General features: G+C 41.5%; 1 non-coding gene across 1 annotated transcript; it reads right to left on the minus strand.

Annotated features, from left to right (window-relative positions):
* Positions 1-5,426: 5,426 nt before the first annotated feature.
* On the minus strand, positions 5,427-5,590 carry LOC115868410. Its single transcript, XR_004045581.1, has one exon. It is a non-coding gene; the product is annotated as a U1 spliceosomal RNA (small nuclear RNA).
* Positions 5,591-6,226: the final 636 nt, after the last annotated feature.

The raw sequence follows: 6,226 nt of genomic DNA on the forward strand, positions 1-6,226 counted from the left end.
ACTAATCCTTTAAAGGACAAGTCAGAAGCCTTAAATGTAGAAAATACAGTTTTCCTTCAATAGATTTAGAAAAAATAAAATTATTAAAGATATAACCAAAACAATAAAATGATTAAAAAATAAAAGTAAATTGGGAGTTTAAAAAAATGTGTGTATTTTAAAAGAGGTATATTTTATACTTGCATATGTTTCAAGAACTTTTCTTGCTTTGCAGATGCAACCCATAGTCCACTCTAATACTCGTTTTTCTCCTAGTTACACCTGCAACCCTCCTCTGTAATCCTCTTGCTGGCCACGCAGCAAAGTGAGCAGCTGCCTTTAAAGTAGGACTTGGTCCTGCAGCCAGCAGGAGTGTGAATTCAAGAGTCATCCTCCCCTTCCACCTGTCATCCCACTTCCTTCTCCAGCAGGTGGTCTTTGTTGCCAGCCCAGTGTCTACAAGGTCAACTAAAAAGCTAGCCAACTCTCAACATTTTGCAGCACGTTTGCCCGTGGGCTATCTTGGGCCATCGGTTCATTTACTGTAATTAATATACCAGTTGCTAGCAGAACAATTTCCTTCATCAAACTTACCTTGAGTCATCATGGATACTTCATTTACTTTAAAGGGTTCTGAGGTTTGTGTACAGTAGCGAATTGCCACTTTCCCCCTACGGTGAGCTCTTAGAGTAGAAATCTTGTGATGTTGAATGAGACTTCTAAGAGGGTATGATTCAGGTTAATACAAAGCAGAGACCCAGATTTGCTGGCAATGTTGCTAGCTTTGCCAAAGGACTCACGCAGTGCAGAAATAGCCTTTGGCTTAGAACCAAATCTTCAGGAGCAAAGATCTTATTGTATTCTTAATTAAGTAGCCCTCCAGTCACCAAGAGATTTATTTGGCCACCGGCTCATAACAGGCACACACATTACAGATAGCCAAACATCTTAGGGTTATATGTGTTAAAAAAAAAGAACCGTAGGGAGTGTGTAATCAGCCCCTATTGTTTCAGAATGTTGGAGTGAATTCACAAAGCTAACTAATGGTAGAGCAAGTGTTCTGGAATCATTATGATGTCTATGAGAGAGAGAGAGAGAGAGAGAGAGAGAGAGAGAGAGAGAGAGAGAGAGAGAGAGAGAGAGAGACTGCCGCCACACTGCACTGGCAGTATCCGATCCGGAAGGGAAAGGCTCCAGGTAGCATATGAGTAAGTGAATTGAGGCGGATGGAGTTGCTTCTTTCTGCTTATTGCTCAGGTTCTAAGGATGGGGAGAGAAGAAATGGGACCCTCTGGCCCACAAATTGTGAGGATAAATTGGAGGTGGGGGTAGGGGAGAGCGTTGCTAAGGAAGAAAGTGGTGATGGTTTCATCACTATGATCAGAGACTAAATATTCATTTCCTTTGTCGTTAGCCAAACTCTACCCAATAAAAAACCCAAACCGAATTCACTGCCATCTGGTTGATTCTGTCTCATAGTGAACATACAGGCCGCAGGGGTCCTCAAACTTTTTAAACAGGGGGGTAGTTCACTGTCCCTCAGACTTGTTGGAAGGCTGGGCTAAAGTTTAAAAAAAAACTATGAACAAATTCCTATGCACACTGCACATATCTTATTTTGAAGTAAAAAAACAAATGGGGCAAAAACACCTGGCGGGCCAGATAAATGTCCTGGGTGGGCCGCATGTGGCCCGCGGGCCATAGTTTGAGGCCATTTGATACAGGGTATGCCACACCTGTCCTTTTTGGGTTTCTGAAACTACAGAACTATAAATATTTACTGGAGCTGAGAGCTTTGTATTTTTCCCAAGGATTGCTGCTGGCTTTCCATGTAGCAGTTTAATACATCCCACCAGGGCACCTTAAACTCTACCCAATTAAAAACAAACAACAACTAACAAACTCACTGTCATTGAGCCGATTTTGACCCATAGTGACCCTATAGGACAAGGTAGAACTGACCCTGTGAGTTTCTGAGGCTATAACTCTCCAGGCAGTAGACAGCCCCGTTTTATGCTCTCCTACAGAAGGGCCGGTGGTTTCTAACTTCAGACTTTGCCCTTATCAGGCCAACAAGGAATCACTACCCCACCAGAAGTCCTCAAACTCTCCCCATTAAAGAGGTAAATTCAGTGGTGAAATCACAAGTATTAGGAGATTATTTGTAAGTTTTTAACCCCCCCACGAAATCGAGGGTGTTTACAGGATAATTTTTCTGTGTCTAATGCCTAGGTTGCAATGCAAAAAGGCAGAGTGTATAAAATATCATTTTAAAATAAACCATACCTATAAATTATGTGAAGATGGAAAAACCCACAGCCTCCTATGTGATTTCCAAAATTATTTTTCTTTGAGATAAACTGGCTTATTTCTTTTATGTTGGCAAACTGTGTTCTATCACAAACAACATTCTCTACTTTTTCATCTAGATTCTAAAATGCATTGCAATGGCCACATAAAACTCAGAGACATATTTATGATTAAAGGGTTTATTAAGGAAGTTAACAGGCTACAATGTAGGACAGATATGCTCAAGGTACAGATTTTCAGTTAGCATAGGCTGCAAAGTGCCTGCAGCGCTGCTCATAAATGCCCCAAGGGCATACCACTCTGCTGTAAACCTCAGCCCAATGGCATTCAGCTCAAACGCTGTCGGCTAGTGAACCCAGCCCCCCAAATTAAAGACCCAGAGACACCCCACGCTAGTAAGCCACAACCTGAAGGCACTTAGCGCCTCCTCTGTGGGTCAGCAAGCCCAGCATCCCCAATTACCACTCCACAAGTCACCTTCTGTCCCAAAGCACTCAGCTTTACTTGATCCGTGGGTTGGGAAGACCACTACTCTGTCTCCTGCTCTGGCGCCTGTTTCTGCCGCTGCTCCTCTGAGATCACATTCACTGTGTAAGGATTTCAGGGCTCTCAGGATGCGCGCCACTCCTGAGTTGTGCAGGTGTTGAAATGGTTAAACCACCCCCCTTCCCACCCCCAGCAGAATGGCTATCTCATGAATCCTTTAACAATTATAGGTGAATTCTATCATCTGTGTCTTCCCTCCCTCCACCTTCTTACCCAGACCTATTCAGGAAAAGGTCCTCAGTGGGCGTTACAGAGACTTTGGCTAGAAGAGGTGCATTAACTAATCCATTGTCCCTGAACAAAGACATAATATTTTGACATACAAATTCCTCAAAAACATACTGCCATAGAGTAGAAGGCCCAGTGTTTCTCTTGTGGAGTGGCTGGTGGTTCAAAATGCCGACCAGGCAGATTTCAGCTTAACACTTAATCAACACACCATGGGGTGCCTAGAGACATTCCTAAATGGTTAAAATAAAACACCACGCCCAGGAGGTGACCTGCACAGATCAGCCACATGGACAGCACTGCCACCTACTGGCATTTATCTCAAAACTCATCTCCAGGATCAGGTTAGCATCATCAGACTAGTAATGGTCACTGAGTGGATTAGGACCATGTGTGTCAAAGTAAAACTTTGCTCCATAGAATTTTTCAATGGCTGTGCTGTTTCTTAAGCAGACTGCCAGGCTGTCCTTTCAAGGTGCCATTTGGTGGGTTCAAACTTAATCTTTCAGCTAGTGAGCATGTTTACCGTTTATACCACCCGGGAATTGTCTGTTTAGCATAGACGTTCTTCTTTTATGGAGATACTACTCTTGAATCTTTTCCAACCCATGGTGACCAACTACATATTTTCCAAGGCTGCATGTTTTTTATGGGAGAAGACACCTCATCTTTCTCTCAGGAGGGAGTGGTGGATTTGAACTACCGAACTTGTGGTTAGTCTACAACACCACTAGTCCTACATTTATGGAGAAGACAAGCCCTGAAATGACAAACTCAGACTATTTCAAAGACCTCTGGAGATTTTCCAGTCACTCATTCTATTTATAATGTCACTGTTGACACCCAGAGAAGGCTTTGGATGGACTGTTAACCGGCACAGGACTCATTTGTCAAAGTCAATGTGTGTACCTCAACCAGAGTTAGACTGTGAATCTTTACACTTAATGAACAAAAAATGTTATGTATTTAGGGCATCCAACTCCATGTTGGATAAGGTCTTACAAAATGTATTTTGAAACTAGTCTTCAGTATCTATAATTATAGAAAGCAAGATAAATAATCAGACATAGTGAGTATACAATCTAAAGACACAATAAAAATGAATCTTCATTTATTTGAGCACTTCATTGAAACATTTGAGTTCCAATCACAAACGATTACAGAGAAAGAACGAACTACCTCTACACCAAGGCAGGACGAAGCTGGGGGTCCTTGTACTGTCGTCTTAATTAAGCAGAGATGACTTGGTTAGAAAGTTCATATAAAAACACACAAAAACATAGATAGCAAAACAGAATTTTTGAGTGCAGTAGGAATGACCAACTTATTGTCCTTTGGCCCTGGCTTATTAAACCAGTAGAGTGGCTAGTCATTAACAACATAGGGCATCAAGTCATAGATTAATGTTTTTTACTTAAAAAATATAAGCATTTTTTCCTATCTGATTTCACACAGCTTTGTGGTGGGAGGAGATATGCTCACCAGTCTAAAAATTCCATTCTAGGCATTTCACTTCTGGGCTTTACCACAGAGCTTGCCTCTGATCACTAAGGAGCCATCACACCTCAACCTGATATTGGACGTTTTGGGTCCTGTCACTCTATGGAACCATTGCTTTTATTAGATCTACTTTACCGTCTGCCAAAGAGCACACTCACTGCCAGTGGCAGAAATGGACTGGAGAAAATGCCCCAGACCACTGATCTTTGGAGAGCACACTAGCAAGTTACAGCACCATATTGAAATCTCGTGATTCTATCCTTGGTTTTAAAAAAAGTTATGAAACTTATCATTTGAATAGAAAAAATTATAATAAAACAAAAATGGTTCAGGGCTTATTTTCCATCAACTTTGTGCATAATGCACCGGTAAAAGCAAGTGCAGCACCTGCTTGCATAATTTATTTAGTGAATCCACTGGCATCGGGTCCATTCTGACTCCTAGAGACTGGGACATTGTCATTTTTTTTTCTTTTTTGGTCAGTTTTTGGGAGCAGACAGCCTCATTCTTATTCCACAACTGGTGGTTTTGAATGGCCTTCCTAGTGCTTAGAAGTCCATTGCTTATCCTACAGTGTCAATTACAATGCATTAGCTATCCCTGTGTTTGACCCTCTTTCATTTCTGAAAACAAAGATTAGAAAAACTATGGGACATTGAGGCATGAACCATGAGTGTGAGTCAGCTGGGTAGCAAGTAAAAATATGAACCTGGCTAAGTGATAACATTTTAGCTGTATCCTTTTCTATTGAACCAAAACCATGCTGACTGTCATCATGCAAATCTCAACTCATAGTAACTCTATGAGACAGAGTAGAAATGCCATTCTGGGTTTCTGAGGCTGTAAATATCCCCCCCTCCCTCCAGGGGAGAGTGTGAATGCATTTCCCCACTGCCACAAAGGATGCAGTCGAGTTTCCCACATTTGGGGAAATCCCAGGGGTCAGCACATCCGGAGTGCAATGGAAAAGTCTCGCCCTGGGAAAACCTCCTTTGTGATCATGGTATCTCCCCTGCCAGGTAAGTGTGAGGCTGTAAGTCTTTAGAGGAATAGAAAGCCTCCCCTTTCTCTGTTGGGGCAGCTGGTGGATTAGAAATGCTGAGCCTGCACGCTAATGTGTAGCCCACTGAAAATAAAATAAATTAAATTACTTTCTTTGGCAGCATTATCCACCTTTTCAGTAAAAGGTCAACTTATAAATATTTAAAATTCCAAAGGCAATCCGGTTTCTGTAACAACGACTCAATTATGCAGCTGTGGATCCAAAGCAATGAGACACAGACAGCACATCCATGAATGGCTGTGCCCGGGTGACCTGTGTACCTTGTTGCTAAATCCTGTGCTAAGCATACGTATGCTGTATTTTCAAGTATACATAGTATTTTATTTAAAATACTAGCATGTGTACATGTGTGAATGTCTGTATATGTGTGTATCTATTGATGCACATCACGTTCCTGGAAAATATCACAAAAATAAGTTGCTGATAAAGGAAAATTGAGTTCATTGCTCATATTATTATCTTGATAGAATCTTGGTAAGTTCTTTGAAGGAGGGTCACAAAGATAAAGTATTTATAAGGAATTTAAAGGCACTGGTTAAGCACAAGAACACTTTGTTCTAACAATTAGGCAGTCTGAGATGCTCACCTACCTGACATTAT

The sequence above is a fragment of the Echinops telfairi genome, unplaced genomic scaffold, assembly GCF_000313985.2.
Source record: "Echinops telfairi isolate 266 unplaced genomic scaffold, ASM31398v2 ScPeMD7_9;HRSCAF=40, whole genome shotgun sequence".
NCBI lineage: Eukaryota > Metazoa > Chordata > Mammalia > Afrosoricida > Tenrecidae > Echinops > Echinops telfairi.